General features: G+C 42.6%; 1 pseudogene; it reads left to right on the forward strand.

The window, feature by feature from the left end:
• Positions 1-2793: 2793 nt before the first annotated feature.
• LOC129512437 (spliceosome-associated protein CWC15 homolog) lies at positions 2794-3691 on the forward strand (annotated as a pseudogene).
• The last annotated feature ends 18715 nt before the right edge of the window (positions 3692-22406 follow it).

The raw sequence follows: 22406 nt of genomic DNA on the forward strand, positions 1-22406 counted from the left end.
GCCACCACAGCTCCCCCAAAATAATCTTTAAAAGTGTAAGTCGGGGGCACCTGGGAGGTCCAGTTGGAAGCGCGTCTGGCTCTTGATCTCAGGGTTGCATCTGAGCCCCACATTGGGTGTAGAGATCACTGAAGTTCTTTAAACTTTCAAAAAATAAAAAATATAAACATAAGTCGGATCTGTGCTTGTCAACAGCTTTGGAAATAAATTCCAAAGGGCATATCTTTAGGGACAATGCCCCGCTGGCCTATGTGCAGCCCCGTCCCCTCCCACCTCCCAGCACCATCTCCCCTTTCTCCTCCTGGGACCCTGCGCTCCAGCCACTGCGGCCACATACCTGAGGCAACAGCCGAGGCCCTTTCCTGACAAGCGACCTTTCAGTCCCCTTTGTCCCCGTCGGGAGCGCTCTCGCTCACACCCTCCGCGCAGATGGATTCTGTAGTCCTCGGCCTGGCCCCTCAAGGATGTCACCCTCATCTCTGAACGGGGCTTCTCTCTTGCAGGGGCGTGCTGTTGCTTGAGTGCGTCCCTCCAGACGCATAATGCTGAAGGGCCACCGCCCAGCCCACCAGGAGATGACCTTCTTTTTTTTAAGATTTTATTTATTTATTCATGAGAGACACAGAGGCAGAGACACAGGCAGAGGGAGAAGCAGGCTCCATGCAGGGAGCCTGACGTGGGACTCGATCCCGGGTCTCCAGGATCACGCCCCGGGCTGCAGGTGGTGCTAAACCGCTAGGCCACCGGGGCTGCCCAGAAGATGACCTTCTTTGACAAAATTCAGCTCTTCCTTTGGCTCCAGTACAGCCTGGTACCCCGGGGCCTTTGATGGCTTCCATGGGCCGTCATTCAGCCAGCTTCGGGGGACCAGACACAGGCCTGGCACGGGGCAAAATGACCAGAGTCCCTTAGAAGCAAGTGCGCACCGTGACCTCTGTTACGGAGAGCTCACGCTAGCCAGGAAGACGAGGAGGAGGAGGAGGAGGAGGAGGAGGAGGAGGAGGAGGAGGAGGAAGGGCGGCATTAACACGTGAAGCACAGCAACACCTTCATGCTAAATCTCCGCTTTCTCAGCCAAGGAGTACGACGATCATCTCAGACCAGAGGCAGAGAACCTCCCACATTGGCCTGAGACTTGAAATTTAAGACAAAGTTGTGATGATCAGAAGCCAAAATGGACTCAAAAAAAAAAAAAAAAACAACAACAGATGCCAAATTAACCTCCATTTCTTCCTTCGTATAGAACTGCGATGACAGAGGGGGAGTGTTTCACTCGCAGCAGCACTTAGGAGACATCAAAGCAAACCTGAGGTTTTATTTCATTTCACCGCAACCGAGCGTCACCAGCTGACCCGTTGAGGGACAGTGAGGAGCCCGGCACCCCGATCCCCACTGCCCGTCCCCGAAGTGTCTCTCCGGCCGGTGACAAGGGACCCTGTGGGCGGGGTTTCATTCTGTCCCAGCTTCAGGGCGTGTTTTCGGCATTAAAGAGCAGGACCAGGACACCCCACTCCCCACAGTTCAGGAACCGTGACTTTTCCCTTCAGTGAACCCCTCCGTGGACTCCTTTCCTGACACGAGCTCCCCTGCTTGCTAGAAGATGAATTCAGCTTTGGAAAAGAACAACAACAAAAACCTCTTTAAAGCTCTTTGTTTCATTCTTTGGCTTATAAAAGACATGAAACGGGCATAGCACATCGAGATTTCAGCAAAATTCTGAAAAAATAGTCTAAAGAGATCTGTAAGAGGGGCTAGGTAGAGAACTTGCTTTCCAAATGAGCCGATCGCTCTTGCATATACTGTCCCCGAGCAGCAGCCGATGTGCCTTTTCTAACAGCAAGTAGGCCCCCGTGGCACCCGTGCCTGTCTTGCCTGCGACACCGAGACTTCATGAATCAAGGTTCTCATCTACTCAGCAGCCAAGTGCTCTCAGGACAGGCCCAGCTCGACGATATTGCAGGTTCAGTTCCAGACCACTGTCACCATGCAGCACTGCAATAAAGCAAGCCAAATTATTTGTTTGATTTCCCAGTGCATACAAAAGTTATGTTTACACGATGCTGCACTCTGTTACGTTTGCAAGAGCATTATCTCTTTTTTTAGTTTTTTTTTATTTATTTATGATAGTCACACAGAGAGAGAGAGAGGCAGAGACACAGGCAGAGGGAGAAGCAGGCTCCATGCACCGGGAGCCCGACGTGGGATTCGATCCCGGGTCTCCAGGATCGCGCCCTGGGCCAAAGGCAGGCGCCAAACCGCTGCACTACCCAGGGATCCCTCTCTTAAAAAAAAAAAAAAAAAAAAAAAAAGCAAAGCCAAAACCTTGATTTAGAAACACTTCATTGCTAAAAAATGCTAACCACCATCTGAGCCTTCAACGAGTCATAATCACTGATCACAGATCACCGTAACGAATGTAATAATAATGAAAAAGTCTGAAATGTCACAAGAATTACCAAAATGTGATACAGAGACACAAAGTGAGCAAATGCTGTTGGACAAACGGTGCCGACCGACTTGCTTGAGACAAGGGTGTCACAAACCTTCAATTAAAAATAAAGTCGGGGGGATCCCTGGGTGGCGCAGCAGTTTGGCGCCTGCCTTTGGCCCAGGGCGCGATCCTGGAGACCTGACGTCGGGCTCCCAGTGCATGGAGCTGCTTCTCCCTCTGCCTGTGTCTCTGCCTCTCTCTCTCTCTCTCTCTCTGTCTGTGACTATCATAAATAAATAAAAAAATAAAAATAAAAAAATAAAGTCAGGTCCTGGGCATGGAGGCTTCTGGGAGCATAAAAGATGACAGCAGCTAGGCCAACTTTTGAACCTGCGAGAGGTGGGAGAGGAAAAGGAGGAGGTGATTTGAGTCAATTCTCACAGCAGTACTCAAGTAGAGACCTACCTTCTCATACAAAGATAAAATATAGACCAAGTACTCAGGATGCCCCTGAAGAGGTTCACAACCGTGACTTCAGGAGGGAGCTGGAAGAGAGAGAACGAGCTGCTGCAAGAGAAAAAAATAGAAAATAGAGACCGTTCAACAAGAGAACATACAACCTCCTCGTCGGTGTCAAAGAAGCCTCGGTTAGACCAGATCCCTCTGCCAACCTTGATGCAGATGATCCTCTAACAGATGAGGAAGACAAGGATGAAGGTTTTGTTTTTTTTTTAATTTTTATTTATTTATGATAGTCACAGAGAGAGAAAGAGAGAGGCAGAGACATAGGCAGAGGGAGAAGCAGGCTCCATGCACCGGGAGCCCGACGTGGGATTCGATCCCGGGTCTCCAGGATCGCGCCCTGGGCCAAAGGCAGGCGCCAAACCGCTGCGCCACCCAGGGATCCCAGGATGAAGGTTGTGAAGAGGAGAGTGATGATGATGATGACACCGCGGCTCTTCTTGCAGAACTAGAAAAAATTAAAAAAGAAAGAGCTGAAGAGCAGGCCAGGAAGGAACAAGAACAGAAAGCTGAAGAAGAAAGAATCCGTATGGAAAACATTTTGAGTGGAAACCCTCTCCTTAATCTCACTGGTCCATCCCAGCCTCAGGCCAACTTCAAAGTTAAACGAAGGTGGGACGATGATGTTTTCAAGAACTGTGCAAAAGGTGTCGATGATCAGAAGAAAGACAAAGATCTGTAAATGATACGTTGCGATCTGAATTTCACAAAAAGTTCATGGAGAAATATATTAAATAGTGCAGTTTTATGTGCTTAATTAAAGACTGTAAGGTGTAAAAAAATAAGTAAAATGAATAAAAATAAAAATAAAGTCGTATCTGCAACCACAATAACGTGAAGCACAGTGAAACGAGGTCTGCCTATAGCCGCAAAATCCCGATAGTGTTAACAAAATCCTAACCCAGGGTCAGGGTACAATATTGTCAACTGTCTAATCAGTATTTTCCAATTAAAAGAGATGCGCAAGAGGTTTATTTCTGTTATCCAAGCTGTAAAAATTTTGAGTCATTACCAATAACGATAAATGTACTGGCTCCAACTTATACATACATGATTTTATACAGAAACAAAAAAAATCCTTATAATAAACTTCCCAGATTTAGAATTTTCCAATGTTCGTGCCAAGTAATTGGGCAGAAATTCAAGAATTTCCTGTTCATCTAGGCCTTTTTTTTTTTTTTTTGGTCTCTTGATAAATAAGCAGTACACTTGGTATTCTTTTTCAATTTTTTTGGCTTCAGACTATCACTAAGAAACCACATTCAGGTTTCTACTGTCCACACTAATGATTAAAATTCAATTGTCCTCATGTTTTTAAGCACTTTTTTTTCATTTGTTTCTTAACTCAAAAAAGAAAAAAAACTACTGTCCTCATAAATTCCTACTATTTTGTTTTTGTTTTTGTTTTTTTGTATTCATGAGAGACAGAGAGAGAGAGGCAGAGACAAAGGCAGAGGGAGAAGCAGGCTCCATGCAGGGAGCCCGACGTGGGACTCGATCCCGGGTCTCCAGGATCAGGCCCTGGGCTGAAGGCAGCGCTAAAACCGCTGAGCCACCCAGGCTGCCCATAAATTCCTACTATTAATTAGTTAATATATTTATTTATTTTTAAAGTTTTTATTTATTTGTTTGAGAGAGAGAGAGCATGAGTATGACGGGGAGGGAGCTGAGGAAGATGGAGAAGCAGACTCCCCGCTGAGCAGGTGGGGCTGGATCCCAGGACTCCAGGATCCTAACCTGAGGTCAAGGCAGGTGCTCAACCAACTGAGCCACCCTGGTGTCCCAAATACCTACTATTTAAAGTCAAGTTTAAAGAAATATTTTAGTTAACTTCCGATGAAAACCCCCAATAATTTTTCAAAAATAACAGAAGACTTTTAGGAAAGTTAGATTTTCTTTTTTCAAGTGTTTGGCACTTCAACAAGTAAGTTCATAATAATTGTGTTGTAGCAACGTTTATATTGAAAATCTCCTTTAAAACATCTATATGTATAATTGTATATGGCATGGCAATTTACAGACTTGTGATTGGTGTAATTGGTGTCTGGGTCCTTAAAATATAATTTTGGGAATTTAAGCAAGTCTCAGGGGCTTAATGTTTCTTGGAGAATCATCAGAGTAAATGTATTTATACAGTTAAAGCCTATTAGAAAGTGGCTCTCTGGGACCTCTGGGTGGCTCAGCAGTCGAGCGCCTCCCTTTGGCCCAGGGCATGACCCTGGGGTCCTGGGATCGAGTCCCTGCAAGGGAGCCTGCTTCTCCCTCTGGCCGTGTCTCTGCCTCTCTCTCTGTGTCTCTCATGAATAAATAAATAAAATCGTTAAAAAAGTGGCTTTCTTTTCCTCAGTTGAAGCTCGACCATGAGTCATACCTTGTTCCCTGTATTTACAGGATGGCACAGTTACAGGAACCATACATGTATATTTGGTTCACTTTAACACCAAAAGCCTATGATCTGTATGCTATGCTCATCCTTCGAAAGGAGCATTACAGGGGGATCCCTGGGTGGCGCAGCGGTTTGGCGCCTGCCTTTGGCCCAGGGCGTGATCCTGGAGACCCGGGATCGAATCCCACATCGGGCTCCCGGTACGTGGAGCCTGCTTCTCCCTCTGCCTGTGTCTCTGCCTCTCTCTCTCCGTGACTATCATAAATAAATAAAAAATTAAAAAAAAAAAGAAAGGAGCATTACAGTATGGCTAATTGTACATATTTTTACATCTTCTTAACTGATCCTCAACCTCCTTAAGCAATGGAAATTTCAGAATACCAACCTAAACGAGTATATATGAAGCAGGTTACAATTCCATTCTATAAGCCTAGCCCCAAATACGTAGAATGTGAGACAAACCTTCCCTCTTCTTCTCTACGTGGGCCTCCAGCAGAGGATCTGTCTTCAGCCCCTGGAGGTCATCTGCTGAATCTCTGCTAACCAGTTCATGTCAAAGGCAATCAGAATTTTGTCCAATTACAAAAACACTCATCCTCTAATCTATCAAAAGCAACTGTGTATAACACTCATGCTTTAGAAGATTAAATCACATGCTATTAATGGGCCACCCGAGGGAAGCATACTTTAGTGACTTACAAAACAGTAGCCTATCAAGTTATTTATTTCACTAGTCCTTGGAGCTTCTCTCTTCTGCGTCCCTGAATCAACAAGTACTTACTGAGCTCCTACCATGCGTCAGGCGCTGGGTTAGTGCTTGGGGATATAAAATTAAACAAAACAAGCATAGCCTTTCCTGTGTAAGGACATTATTGCAACCAAAAACTGTGACCACATTAATATAGTCGAGGTAGAAGGAGGTAGAGATCTAAGTAAGATATAAATTCTTTTGGAAAGAATGTCTCCCTCTTTGAACACCAATAAAAAATAAATTTATTATTTAAAAAAAACAGAACATAAAGACTCCTAACTCTGGGAAGTGAACTAGGGTGGTGGAAGGGGAGGAGGGCAGGGGGTGGAGGGTGAATGGGTGACGGGCACTGAGGGGGGCACTTGACGGGATGAGCACTGGGTGTTATTCTGTATGTTGGTAAATTGAACACCAATAAAAAATAAATTTATTATTAAAAAAAAGAATGTCTCCCTCTTTGACTTCCACTGTAGTTTTCTTCTTCTATAATTTATTCAAAAACATATACTCACTGAACATTGCCCACAAGGCAGCAGGCGTGGTGGGTTGCTCTGGAGAATGCCGACATAAAAACAGATACAGAATTTGTAAACTAGTAGAGGAGACAGTATTAGACAAAAACTTACAGAAATAATTAATAGATAATGCTTGTTTACTAAGAGTCATGAAGCAGAAATACAAGCACTAAAGAGGACTATTGTACTCTATTCCAGACCAGAGTCTTGATCTATGCTTGTTCATCTCTGAACCATCCACAAAGCTTGGAAAAGGACACTGAAAAAACTGGCACTTAAATGAATATTTGTTGAGCGATTGAGCCCTGGATTTAAGAACTAGGTCAGAAAATATCCCTCTTGAAAAGTGAAAACATTAATCAAAATGACTAGGCGTGGTATTTATTATCCTATTCAAGACTATTTCCAGTTCTCCTCTTCTAAGCATGTTGTAGAACTGTCCTTTCCTATCCTTTTGAGGACATGCATGACCATACGACTTGCTTTTAAGATTTTTTTTTAGTCTATTTATTCATGAGAGACACACAGAGAGAGGCAGAGACACATGCAGAGGGAGAAGCAGGCTCCTGCGGGGAGCCTGATGCGGGGACTCGATCCTGGGACCCCGGGGTCACGCTCTGGGTGGAAGGGAGGCGCTCAACCCTTGAGCCCCCCAGGGGCCCATATGACTTGCTTTAACCAAGGAAATGTTATTAGAATTGATGTGTATCACTTCCAAGGAAAAGCCCGGAAGAGGAAGTGTCCAGTTAAATGCATTTCCTTTCCTTACGACAGCAATGTTCTAGCCGAGGGATGATCTACTAGCCCCGTCCTCTGGCTGAGCACGCCATGGAGCAGAGCCTCACCCACCAGGCAGATGCGTATAAGCTAATGGAGACATAATCTTGATTGTTTTAGGCCTCGGAGATTTTAAGGATTGTTAAGGATCGTAGCCTTTCGCCTAGCCCTAACTGACGGACAACCCAGATGAAGTTAGACATCTATAGGAAGTGTGTGTAATGGGGGTGGGGGCAGGGAGGAGACACAGCTACAGGAATATAAAACAAACTGCTGGTAAGATTAGAGAGCTGCCCGGTCCTCAGCAGAAGACGTGCGGTGCTCCTTTCGAAGGGATCCTAGAAAATGTAATATGTCTGGCATGAGAAAGTTGATTAGCATTCGTGTGTATGCGACCGATGACTCTCAAAAGAGCGGACGAAAAAAGAATGTTGTCAATGTGTCTCTCTACTCTGATTTTAATTACCACTTATCATTACAGAATTTCGGTAAGCATGAAAAAGGCTCCCACGCTGGAACCTGTTAGATGAAGTTACCTGCTGAGTAAACACTCAATTTCCTTGTCCAGATTCTGTATTCACGGAGCAACTTGTCTCTGTTTTGGATTCTGGAATAGATCTTATTAGCCCTGCCAAATATACCTGTTACTAGGAACTAATAACATATAATTGATAAGTCATTCTCCTGTGAATATAATTTGATAAGTCATTCTCCTGTGAATATAATTTGTATATATTTTATAAACCTGACCATTTGGGGATAATTTGATTTTTAAAGTTTCTAAATATACATTATTGAGAATGAGGCCCTACATCAGAGTCACTTCTACTAAGGTACCGATGCCCCAAAACACTCAGTCTGAAATGGCTGTCAGCCTTATGTGATGCGACATTTGGTGCTGGAACACAACACTGTCATTGTCTTAACTAAAATAGCAGCCATGACTGGAAAGAGTTTTATAGGTTGAAGTTACAAGAAATAAGAGGCATTTAAAATAATAATATTGAGCTTTAAGTTAGACATGATGCAGGAGTCAAACTATTAAATGTTAAATTGTTGAAAGGACGGCTGAATTTTTAAAAATAATCTTTTCAAACTAGACTATCTTTTAACATCTAATGTATTTATTTTTTGACATTTGTAAAATATTACCATTTTTTGACATTTGTAAAATATTGCCATCATGAATATTTTAAGAATTGGTACTAGTGTTATGTATTTTATGGGAAAGGTACTATTTTTCTATGTTATACGATTCATAAGCTCAACCAAATTCTTAAGTATAATTTTATTACTCTCAAAATCCCATTTTCTTCCAGTTAAATATATTCTTAATTTTATACAAAGGAATGTAAGAGTGAGGCAAAAATTCATGTAACAGATATTTGAAATGCAATGAACTTGACTACAGAATTATCTATTCCCTTAAGCAATGCGTTTCAATAATTTTTCTCAGGTAACGCCATATGTACTTACTGCACTGGACAAAATTCAATGGAGGAGAAGTATAGTCAATGATTTCGAAAACCGTAACTGGAACCAAAGAAATTGCATTGGACTTAACATGAAACAAGATGCCTCAATACAGTAAAAGTAATGAAAAATAAATTTAGCACAAATCATTGTTAACAACATTAAATAACAAAAACACTAAACTTATTAAAGATGAAAGGGTAAGTGGCAGTTAACTGATCACTTTTAAACTATTCCAAGAAAACCCTACAGTCTAGGGCTTATTTTCCTTCGTGCATAATATTATGTAGGAAACAATTTTTCAATTCATGCAATAATATTTATACTGCACTTTTCCATATAAATGTGCTCATAAATATTAATCAATTCCCACAACACTGTGAGAAAGCTAAGAATTATCCAGAGTTGACAGACTGAGAGCTTAAAATGATGTTGGGCTATGATGCCAAGCACTGCTGAGGGAATTAATAGGAGAGCTGACAACAGAGTCAAAATCCTGGCTCCTGGCTGCTGCCAGGGTGAAGGGAACTGTCACGAGCTTCCCTGTCCTGCCCTGACTCCCGCGCTCCGCGGTGACACCAGGCCTCACGGGCGCCTTCTCCTCTGTTACCCCGGCAAGGTCACAGTCTTCTAGCCTCGTTCTGAGGGTCAGTCCTCCACAGGGAACATAAAGAGCACTTTCAAATCCGTTTTTCAGAAACCCGCTTCAGTAGGTCATCCCTAAGTCCGAATGACACAGACTATTTAGAGCCAAGAAGGACTGTCGTTGCATTCTGCGAAGCTAAAACCAGGACACCCGGACTGACTTCTCTGAACGCTCAGCGATGAGTATCTTTGCACACTTTTAATCTGAGGAAGTTTGTATGCGGACGCTGGTGACCAACTGTCCCGGTGACACAAGACCTGAAGGTCTCTCGGTACAGAGGACTTGCTGTGTCAAAACTAGGGGGGTCCCAGGCAGACCCAACTGTTGGTTGTCTAACCTCTAAGTAGTGAAGTACGCTGATGCTTCTTCGTTTTATGTGACTGGTGAGATGAACGTTACCACATGTCTTATTTCTGCAGGTAATCAGATAAACATTCGGTAAAACGAAATTTGAGCAAAAATTTCCAAAGTATATCTTAAACATACCCGTTAGGGAGCTGTGGCCAAATCTTCATAGGTAGTAAAAATCTCACATACAGTAGTCAAATTGCCGCGGGGTAGGACTACCGGTGTACGTAAATCCCATACTGAGAACTCAAGATTCTATCCTCGCCCAGGGATCAGACGGGAGACGTCTAATTCCCGTGTCCCACCTCCAGGACTCTTCCCATCTGTGGCCCTGCCCTCAGCCATCCTAGTTTAGAGCCCTCAAGAGTCCTAAAGAGTCAGGGACATGGGAAACTGCGCAAGGTTCTCCAGGACACACAGGAGTCGGAATGGCTCCCCCGGTTCTCTGCCGTGGCTCCCCCACCTGTCGGGCCCTCTAGGTGAGATCCTCTCCTTGAGACTGTAGTCTGGCTGGCTGCGACCTGGGAAGCCGGAGGCGCTCCCCGCTCTGGGGTCTCTCATCATCCCCTCCTTCGTCAGTGCTCAGCCAGGAGGACAGAAGTAGACATCAGGCTCGTTTCAACCATCCAAGGAGGTCTCAGTGCTCACCTGGGCCCCTGTGGTGCTCTTCTTCCCACCTCCTTGTTGAACTCTTCCCTCCTTTTGGGAGAGACACCAGCTGTGATGTCATCAATCACCCACTTCTCGACCGTGGATGGAAGAGACTGCTGGGTCCCCTGGTCCCCTGGTTCTGGCTCTTCTACAGCTACTTCCTAGCCGTGTGACTAGGAGCAAGTTTGTTTGTTAATCTTGTTTTATCAACCTTTTTTTTTTTCTTTTTAAACTTTGTTTCCTCGTCTGGAAAAATGGGGATTTTTATAGGATTTGCAGATATAGGCTGTTCTGAGGTTTAAATAAGTTAATAGATGTGAGATGCTTATAAAAACGTTGACACAAAGTAAGCCTTCAGTGAGTTAGTTAATAATATTTTCAATTTTGTTGTGATTATTTAAACCCGAGCTTTGAATGATAAAAACAGTAATAGTAACTTTTTTTCTTTCTTTCTCAGAAGCTGGTCCTTACAACAGAAAGCCTTTCTTTTAAGATTCTTGTTTCTGGCAAAGACTCAAAAGTCTACTTTGAAACTCGGGTGAAAATAAATAAATAAATAAATAAATAAATAAATAAATAAATAAATAAACTCGGGTGAAAAAATAACTCTTCATTTAGGGTTCTTTTGTTTCCTTCTCTCCCTAGGGACCTAGATCTCAGTCTTTTGCTCCACCTCCAACTATGAGAGGAGTGTCCCTCAGCACCAAATTAAGGAGCAAAGAGAAGAAAAATTACTAGGTGGTTATTATTGCCCTTTGCCAGTTATGTGACCTTGGCAAGTGGCTTAAATCCTGAGCCCTGGGTTTCCTCGTCTATGAAATGGGATAATAACGATTCAGTGATCGAGTAAATCAGTCAACAAAAACTTGCTGAGTACTGTGTTTCAGAAACCTTGTCTGGTCCTGGAGATAAAACCATGAACCAGACCCAGTCCCTGCCCTCACGGAGTTTATAGCCTCGCATGAAAGAGATTAAACCAACCATCACAGACAAATCTAGTAAGTTCAATTGTCTTGAAAGCCGTGAAAGGGACCTCAGCCTGGTCAGGGTGTCCTCCTGAGGCAGGGACACGTAAGCTGAGACCAGGGGTGGGGAGTGAGGTGCGCCGGGGTAGGGGGCAGATGGATGGCGACAGAACTTAGCCAGCTGTCTTATTTCCATAGGTAATCACGCACACATGGGGCAAAGTTAAATTTCCGTAAAAAAATTTTGAATTTGTCATAGTAAAATAATGCCATGTGCAAAAGTGTGACACCGTAAGGAATCTTGGGACTTCCCAGAGGCTGAAAGAGGGCCGTCGCGACTGGAATGAACAAAGGGAGGAGCGGGACAAGAGGTAAGGAGGAAAGGTCGAGGGGCCAGACATGCGGCCTCTATGGACTCCAGACTGTGAAAATGTAATGAGATAATAATAATGAAGATAAAATTTTGGCACATAGTAACTTTTCACTCAACAGTGATTCCTTCCTGCAAACATAGAGTTCCTTACCTTCATCATTGTTTTTCTTAGTGCTCTTAATTTTTCAGTACAGGGATCCCTGGGTGGCGCAGCGGTTTGGCGCCTGCCTTTGGCCCAGGGCGCGATCCTGGAGACCCGGGATCGAATCCCACGTCGGGCTCCCGGTGCATGGAGCCTGCTTCTCCCTCTGCCTGTGTCTCTGTCTCTCTCTCTCTCTCTCTGTGACTATCACAAATAAATAAAAATTAAAAAAAATAAAAATAATAAAAAAATTTTTTCAGTACATTAAGCTGAGTCACTTCACTCACACATTCCCATCTTCCATGTGTCTCCTCCAGTCTATGACCGTTGCCAAATAATGCAAGATTTTTTTTGAAATTATTCATTTTTTCCTTACAGTATGTTATGATGGGGGTCCTATATATGAATATATACAGATTTATGTGTCCTACTCATATATACAAGTTTATAAATGTTAAACAGCAAAGGTCAAAATTACTTACCTTTAAGTTACTGAGTAGTCTGCTCTATTCCGGAGCATTCCGTATCACCTGTCATTCCACACTTCACATATTTTACTTACAACTGTGGTGTCTTTCTCTAGATTTTAAAAATGATTCCATTACTAGATTTTTAGGCTTTTTTTTTTTTAACAAATGAGAATGTTGATTTTTAAGATCTATTTCGGTCTTTGTACGACTACACTGATAAAGAAGCCCATGGTATGAGATAGCCCAGAAATACCCTGCTGAATTGTCCCGGATTGGTCTAAGGCCTTTGTTCCATTTCTTTAGAAGATGGAAGCTAGTAAGTGAACCTAACTGCTCAAAGGCCACGTTTCAGATGAACCTTTACGTGTGTTTTTCTCAGACTTAAGTGGTGCGGCAACGTGGCTGCACCGAATGTCCTGGCAGACACAGGCGCTAATCATGAATATGTTGTCATAAGAGTGCTCCGCGCACTGATTCTCGAAGTTAAAATAACAGCAGCAACAACAGCAATAAAATGTCTTTCACTCTACTGCCAATGTGAATCTGAACTTGTCAAAGGTGTTGATCAGAGCGAAAGAAGTAGGAAGACAATATTATAAATTACTTTGACGATACGCATCTGCATTCTCTTGAAAAATTCATCCCCCGAACAGTAAACGTGGTTCCAGCCTCCCAAGAATAATTCTACGTGGTTCATATGTCAGATCCACTTTCCAAAAAAATATAAGGAATGAAATCTAAAAAGTCTTCATGTTTACCACATTAGATTCATGAAGTAATTCACGTTGTACGTATGTGTTTTGACCTGTGATACAGGTGCTGTGTTTCACCTCCCCTACAAAACAGAGAGCTGAGGCTCAGAGAAGTTAAGTAACTTACCTGGATCACACAGTGTGGGTCAAGCCCAAAATTGTTGCCGAGGCATCTGATGCTGAAGGCCTGGTTTCTTTCCTGGCAGTGGAAGGATCATTTCCCGCAAGACTCACCCGACAGTAAAAATGCGGCCCTGAAACTCCAGTCCTCCTCACCCCGGAGCCCAGGGCTGCCGGCCTTTCATTTCACAAAGATTCCTGTCTCCTTCAACCAAACCCGCAGGCAAAGTGGTCTTGAAATCCCAGGACTTCCTGGCCACCCCATGCATAGCTGTCATTTGACCTTTGTACGTAGGCTCGCAGTGTGGATTTCATTTGATCCTTATTACGGCCTCTCTCTTCTCTGACTGAACTACGGTGGCCCCTGACTTCCTTCCTGACCCTTGTATTCACATGCACGTTCCCTTACTCAGTGAACAAACAGTTCCCGACTACTTCCTACACGCCAGGGACTCTGGGGCCACCACAGAAAGCCTGTGCTTCGTTCAGAGATGTGGAATCACCTTGCTTGGCCGCACATCTCCAGGCAAACCCTGCCCATGACCAAACACCTTCATTTGTTCCACCCACCAGATCAACCCTACTCGCAGCAGTTGCACAAAGCCGGACACTGGTGTGTCTTAACACTTATACAAGACAGTGTACATCAGACAATGCAAACTGCAGGGAACAGGCTTTCTGACCCAGGAGGAGAGTGTCACGTCTTCTGGATACCCTCAACCTTTGAGCGGTTATGAACATGGCATCCCAGGATTTGCTAAATTTTCAAGCTAGAGGTATTTAACTCATTGGGCAACACTGTTGTTCATGCTCAAGGTCAAAGACAATAAAACACTCCCATTAAGGACAGTGTTGTTCCATTTCTAAAGCCCCTTAGCCAATTAAAAAAAAAAATCTAACCAGCCTGAGTTCAGTTATTGGATACAAAAATATCCTAAAGAGTTTGGAAAGGATTCCTAATAAAAAATTAAAAAAAAAAAAACATTGGTTGTGAAACACGGGGAGTTATGGTGCCAGACTTTCTGTTAGGATTTAATCCCCACAACACCCCATAAATGAATACCTTATTTTGTTAGACTTTCAAATTTGTGAAATAGAGAAAACACAGGGGGAAAAAAGCACATGAAACTTAAATTTACAGCTTAACAAACTATTGCAAAATGAACACTCTGGTAACACCTACTCAGATAAAGAAATGGAATATTCCTGATGGAAATTCTGCAGGACCCTTCCACATCATAACACCATCCACTCCCCAGAGCCAAACACCTCCCCGGCTTTCATGGAATTTAACTTCCTTCCACTTCCTTATGGCTGCACAATCTAATTAACCATCCATCTCTAAAAATATCATTTAATTTTGACCATTTGTTGGGGGGGAGGTCATACAGTAGCTGTTCCATTCTGCTGGGCCTCTTCTGCTTGACATTATGTCATTAGGAGTCATCTGTTTTGTAACATGTGTCAGAGGGCCCTTCACATTCACCTCCATGGTATAAATTTGGTTGAATGCACCACAACTGTGTATTCCTCTGGGCTGCAACTTTTGGATTGTTTCCAGTTTGGGGCCATTTTGCACAAACAATGAACTGCTTCGCATATGCCCCTGCTATACAAGTGTACACGTTTTTCTCTCTAGTAGTGAAATTTCTGGGCTGTGGGTTCTGGGTTTCCTCACCTTCACTGGATATAACAGAGGTTGTGTGGATCGGTACCTCTACCAACAGCTCATGAGTTCCCGCGCTCCACATCCTCATCTGACTTGTATTATTAGGCTTTTAATTTTTGCCAGTCTGATGAAATGTAGTATCTCACTGAGGTTTTAGTTCTGATTTTTTCAAGTTTCTAATGATACCGAACATCTTTATTTATATTCCATGTGTGTGCCCTCTTTTCTGAAGTGTCTACTTGGGTATTTTGCCCAAAGAAGAAGAAATAATCATTCCTATAAACTAAGTAAAAAAAAAAAACTTCAGGAGAGAGTGATCAATAGGACAAGTGATGCTTATTGGTAAAATAAAACGAGGACTGAAGATTGACTATTGGGTTGAGCAAATGGATATCACTGACGACTTAGAAGATTGGTGGCATGTTGGGGGGAAAAGTTTGTGTGCTTAAGAGAGCATGAGAGGAGGGATCAGAGGCAATGAGACAAACTATTTCAATCAGTTTTCATGAAAGGGGGCCAGAGAAATGGAATAATCCGTCTTAAGATGAGAAAAGTAACAGCATGTTTGTATGATGGTGAAATGATTTAGGAGAAATGAAAAATGTAACAGGAAAGGACAGTAAAGTATTATTGCACAGCAGCATTAAGGACTCATTGAAATACATGTGCAACTGTTGTATGTATTTTCTTCTGCCGGGATTAGTTGCTCAGGCGTAAATACAGAGAACAAAAAAGAGTTGGATTTAACTCATGTATCTGTTACCCACTGCTGCATAACAAGTAACCCCAAAACTCAGTGACTTAAAACAATACTTATTATCATTCAGGAATCCTCAGTCAGCTAGGTAGTCTTACTGATATGAACCAGGCTTGGTTGATTATGGCTGGGCTCACACAGGGTCGACGGCCAGCACATGGTCGCTGGGGACTCAATGATTCTGGATGGCCTTGCTCACATGTCTGATAGTTTACTGGCTATAGGCTAGGAGGACTTGAGTGACTGAGATAAGGATTCATCATCCGTTTGGGTAACCAACTTTATTCACACGGCAGTAGCAGGGGTACCAAAATGAGTGTAGATTCCCTTAACACCTCTTGGGACTCAGGCTCAGAACCGACAAAATGCCCTCCCCTCCATGCTGCTGATCAAAGCAGCTCACGAGACTAGACCAAATTCAAGGAGAAATCAATTCTATTCCTTACGTGAGGGCTGCAGAGTCATACTGCAAAGGGTATAGATAGATACAGGGAAGGATTACGTTGTTTTTTAATATCTGCTACTACCAGAGCGTGAGTTTTCACTAGTTTGAAGAGATGAGAAAGCAATACGAGAATTAAGGATGTATCAATTAAGTGATTATAATGATACTCGATGATTATTCAGCTGGGAAAAAAAAAAAACAGAACATAATAGCAATGAAAGCAAAGGAGGTGGCAATCATTGGGTTGTAGATACCAGTGCAGCTCAAAGGACTGGAGTTGGAAACAAGGACATGAGCTAGAGGAACAGAAGAGGGTAGTAACTGTGTGAGTGAGAAGATCGTCATAGATGAGGAGTTAAAAAGAATTGAAAGGGGGATCCCTGGGTGGTGCAGCGGTTTGGCGTCTGCCTTTGGCCCAGGGCGCGATCCTGGAGATCCGGGATCAAATCCCACGTCGGGCTCCCAGTGCATGGAGCCTCCTTCTCCCTCTGCCTGTGTCTCTGCCTCTCTCTCTCTCTCTCTCTCTCTGTGTGACTATCATAGATAAATAAAAAAATTAAAATAAAAAATAAAATGTAAAAAAAAAGAATTGAAAGGCTCATCTATTATAATCATTAAAAAATAAGAAGTGGAGATGAAAAATTACAATGAGCCAAGAGCTAAAATCAAGGCATGGGAAATGTGAAGGGAGAGCTGAGACAGATTGATAAATATATATGAATATTTAAATATGCAAACATACGTGTGTAAATATATGTAATCTCACGCACACACACATGTGCAGGGGGCAGGGCAGGAGAGAGAGGGAGAGAGAGGTTCTTAGGCAGGATCCACGCCCAGCACGGAGCTTGACACAGGGCTTGATCTCATGACTTGGAGATCATGACCTGAGCTGAAATCAAGAGTCAGACACCTACCTACCTGCGTCACCCAGGAGCCCCTGGAAATATTTTTCGAAATTATGTATATACATCTCGTACTTTGGGACAGACCTGTAAGAACAACCGTCCAACTTACAGTCATTACTTCTCGGAAGACAAATAATGTATTGAGTAATGGTGAAAGGAAATTTTCACTTTCATTCTATTTGCTTCTTTTTTCTTTTTTTTTTTTGCTGTTTCATCACATGCGCATATTATGCATCAATAACTTTAGTCTAGAGGAAAAAATCTGAAAGGAAAGTGAGATAGAGCTTTAAGAAAAGCAGAAGTGCCTGGCTTCCTGTCACATAGATCAGGATTTGAATTTCATCTTGAAATGAGTATGTTCTTACCTACTTCTGTGTTTTGATGATCAAACGAGGTCATTATTTAACATCCTTAACACGGTATCTGGCACGTAGAAGAAGCTCAATAATGTCTGGTATTTATGCACCCACTGACCAGCCCCCACCCACATGCAGACGCAGCCCGTGCACGTGTGCCTGCTTGCACGCCCCAAAGAGAGAGGGTGGGATGGAGAAGGACACGTGAGGACCCAGAGACTCCGCAGCACGTGTGTACTCTCCTCAGAGTGCTTTCAGTTTGGGGGTGAAAAAGAAGAAAAATAAAAGGAGAAAATGGACATGTTTTTTATATTGCCTAGCTGGCTAATTTCCAGCAGGGACTAATAATAAATTATGCATTTATTGACAACTTCACTATCAGGAGCATTTAGTCCAACATTCTCATTAAGAACGCTTTGCATGTCCAAATGATATTTTAAAAATACGGCTCTAACAACAGGAATCAGTCACAGCGAATACTTTCCAAGGGTCAACAGTCATAACGAAGAGAGTTTAGTAGGCAGTGTTATCTCAGTACAGACAGAATCTATGAATAGAAACTAAGAGAATTCTGCGAACCTCATGATAAAAGATCAGTGTGATTAAAGTAAGTATTTTTCTAAATGATGTACTACTAAAAATTAAGTGTTGCTGGGTTAATTCCTAGGTTCCCAAAATGTTGGCTTAGGCCATTTTTACCCTGTGATTGTGTGGCCTGCACGTGAGTTCTTGGTGTGGAAAGCGAAGAGTCTACCAAAGGCCAAATGGAAAATTAGTGCCTGATACTTATACTAGTATTTGACAGAACTAAAAATGAATGGCTGTCAAAACACTGCCTGCAATTGTGGCTCCGAGAGATTAAAATCTTTATTATAAACCTGTGAAGTAGAAATTCTGATTTATTGACTACTGAGAACATGGGATCCAGAGTCCAACACAGTGCCTCCTGCCTCCAAGTTAAAGCTTCCCCGGCCTCATGCGAAATTTCACAATGAAAAAAACAAAACAAAACAAAACAAAAAAATTTCACAATGGAAGAAGATGTAGAAATTAGGAAATGGAAATTCATTCATTCATTCAATGGACATCACGTACCAGGTTGTGTGCTAGGAATTGAGATACAAAGACGAACAAGACATAGTCCCCAATTATAAAATAACTTACACCTACTAGAAAACAGATATAGGTATAGCAATAATTTATTAATCTTTTCACTTTGCCAAGAAAAGAAAAACTGTTAATAGTCAATGTCCAGGGGTTACCTGAGATTTTTCTGGGACAGAAATCCTAGATGCCTACAATTGGGTTAAATATGTCAACACATAATAAATCATTTCTAAGACTACTGATACTCTTTTCCACATTGCTTTTCAAAAGGGCTCGCGTGGAATATTTTTGTTAGAGGGAATAAAAAAAAAAACCAATAGTGGAAGAGGGTGGATGAGCAGGAGATATGCAATTTTTCATGCCTTTTTTTTTCTTTCTTTAAAGATTTTATTTATTTACTTGACACTTAGAGCACAAGCAGGGGGAGTGAGAGAAGGAAGGGAGAAGCAGGCTCCCCATTGAGCAGGGGGGGCTCCATCCCAGGACTCAGGGACAAGGACCTGAGCTGAAAGCAGGTGCTTAACTGACTAAGCCACCCCGGCGCTCATTCCTGTGCCCTTTTTTTCAAATATTAAATAAATATCATTACTTTTAAGAAAATTTTCAAACATCTAATTTTACAGATAAGAAAAATGAGACAAAGTAATCAAAGAATCAAAAAATACAAACTTGGAAGAGGTACTCGTGATTCATTTAATGACACTCCTGTACATCATGAGAAATACATAATTGGAGAAAGATCAAAAATGAAAATACACAGGTGAGATACAGTCATTTAAGTCAGAAAAGTAAACATCCTGCTCAAGAGCTCCGGAGACAAAGAATTTATGGGTCCTTACCAGAGCCACGAGGAACTCCACAATGACCGCGTCATGGTTTGTATGGAATTCCTGAAATATGTGCATATTTGGATGCCCTTGAGGACTGCAAAATTTAACACATTTAAATATCTGAAAATTTGGTATCAAAACATTAGTGAAAAAGAGGAAAGAAGGGCCATGGATGTAACCACCATTTCTCTACGCTCACATATTTTTTGCTACTGTTACCACCAAAATGCTAACCAGCCTCCAAAAATACCTCCTAGATTTCCCATAATCCCGTAGGAACACCAAACCCTAGATAAGAAGGCCTGACTTAAATGTACCCATTATCCTTTGTTTAGATATTTTGCCCATACTAGTATAGTATTAAGAGTAACAGATTTCTTTGTTTCCAACTTTCCCCACCACTTAAGAAAGTCGTGAAAGTTTTCTCTAAGACCCAGCCTGCAGAGGAAGATTTCCTGTAGCAGAAGAGACAATCTCTTGGTTTTGCAGTCCAGCATGGACTCCAGACTCTTCAGGTAGAAAAATAGTCTTGGATGCTGCATTAGTTTCCAGGGCTTCCATCACAGAATACTGCAGACTGAGTGGCTTAAGCAATGGAATTGCATCTCTCACGGTTCTGGAGGTTAGAAGTCCAAGATTAACGCCGGGACACCTGCACCCCGATGTTTCTAGCAGCTATGTCCACAATAGCCAAACTGTGGAAGGAGCCTCGGTGTCCATAGAAAGATGATGGATAAAGAAGATGTGGTTTGTGTATACAATGGAATATTCCTCAGCCATTAGAAACGACAAATACCCACCATTTGCTTCGACGTGGATGGAACTGGAGGGTATGATGCTGAGTGAAGTAAGTCAGTCGGAGAAGGACAAACAGTGTATGTTCTCATTCATTTGGGGAATATGAACAATAGTGAAAGGGAATAGAAGGGAAGGGAGAAGAAATGTGTGGGAAATATCAGAAAGGGAGACAGAACATGAAGACTCCTAACTCTGGGAAACGAACTAGGGGTGGTGGAGGGGGAGGAGGGCGGGGGGTGGGGGTGAATGGGTGACGGGCACTGAGGGGGACACTTGACGGGATGAGCACTGGGTGTTATTCTGTATGTTGGTAAATTGAACACCAATAAAAATTAATTTATAAAAAAAAAAAAAAAGAAGTCCAAGATTAAGGTGTCAGCAGGTCTGGTTTCTTCCGAGGCCTCTCTCCCTGGCTTGCAGACCACTGCCTTCTTGCTATGTCCTCACACCGTCTGTCTTCCTCTGTGCTTGGTGCCCCCCGGTATCTCTTTGTGGGTCCAAATTTCCTCTTCTTATGAGGACATCAGTCAAATTGGATCAGGGCCCACCCTAGAGCTTCATTTTAACTTAATGACCTCTTTATAGGCTTCTCCAAATACAGTCACCATAGGTACGGCGGGGGCGGGGTGGGGGGCAGAGTTTTAACACATTAGAGGGAGGCACAGCTCAGCCCATAACAAACACCAGGACGCATCCATTTTTCAAGTTCTGGGCTTTCTGCAAGAAAAAAGTTAATTAAAAAAAAAGTTAATTAAAAAAGTTAAAAGATTTTTTTTTAAGTTGGTTTCAGAATAGACATAAAATACATGTCTCAGGTAGCGTTGCCGAAACGTAACCAACAAAAATAAAGCACATCGATTGCAATTGGAGGCAGCTGTGGCTGACGCTGTGGGCCCCGGGCCGGAGGCGACCGAATGCCGACAGCGGTGGACGAGCAGGTGTGGACGCACCGGCCAAGCCCACAGGTCTGTTCCCAGACCCTCAGGCAATACGTGGGCCTGGCTGCCGTCTACAGCCCCCACCTCCCAGAAGGAGGCCGACAGCCCACGAGAAACTCGGTGTAAACTGAACTAGCTGCGTTCACCCCGAGTTTATCCATAATTTTTTTCCGACTTAACTGATGGGAAATCAAGATTTCCCATCATATGCTGCTAAAGTAGATTATTTGAACCTGACCCTGAAACTCGACATTTGTCCTAATTAATTAAATTTCAATCCACTGCTACATCCTTAAAGATCTTCCTGAATCATAAATCTGCCATTTAGTATTTGAGCTCTCTCTGCAGGAGCAGCTCATTTCATACTTTAAACATTTAGATATTTATTGAGATACCTTCATGAGAAGTTTCCTATCAAAGAACTTCATCCCACCACATTCTCTCCCTTCACCATCAAAAATAAACACACTCAGGACGCCTGGGTGGCTCAGCGGTTGAGCCTCTTTGTTGGGATCCAGTCCTGCATCGGGCTCCCCACAGGGAGCCTGCTTCTCCCTCTGCCTGGGTCTCTGCCTCTCTCTGTCTCTGTCTGTCATGAATAAATAAATAAAATCTTTAAAAAAAATAAAAAATAAAAAAATAAACACACACAAAAATAAATATATACACAGGAAAAAAACACAGTAAAATTTCTAAGTAGGTGTCTCTTCCTGTGGCAAGAACAGAAGGGGAGAGTAGAAAAATCACTTTTTTAAATTAAGAAACTTAAGGGATTTAAAATTCCTAAAGAAATCAAATAAAAATCTTCCTCATGCAGATCTACCGCCATCTTACGGCCACCGCCCAGTATTACAAATCAGCTTTTGGTTCTATTTAGCTAAATGACTAATATTTAAGGGCTACCGAGTTTAATGTTTAGGCATTTATGTATTTTATCTTTTTCAAGTTACTAAATAAACTCTGTTTTCCCTTAAGCAAATTAAAGGAAAGATGTGGAGAGCAGATCATATAAAAAGTTAACATTACAATGTTTACTTTGGGGTATTTAGAAAAACACATTTTTTAAAAAATGTTTTCTGGGGAGGGGGGAGAGAATCTTAAGCAGGCCCCATGCTCAGGGCCAAGCCCGACGAGGCCTTGATCTCATGACCCCTGAGATCATGATCTGAGCTGAAATTGTGAGTTGGAAGCTTTTATTTTTAAGATTTTATTTATCAGAGAGAGCAAGTGAGCACCAGCTGGCGGAAGGGGTAAAGCGAGAAGCAGGCTCCTCGCT

Source organism: Nyctereutes procyonoides, unplaced genomic scaffold (assembly GCF_905146905.1).
Source record: "Nyctereutes procyonoides isolate TBG_1078 unplaced genomic scaffold, NYPRO_anot_genome, whole genome shotgun sequence".
In the NCBI taxonomy this organism is placed as follows: domain Eukaryota; kingdom Metazoa; phylum Chordata; class Mammalia; order Carnivora; family Canidae; genus Nyctereutes; species Nyctereutes procyonoides.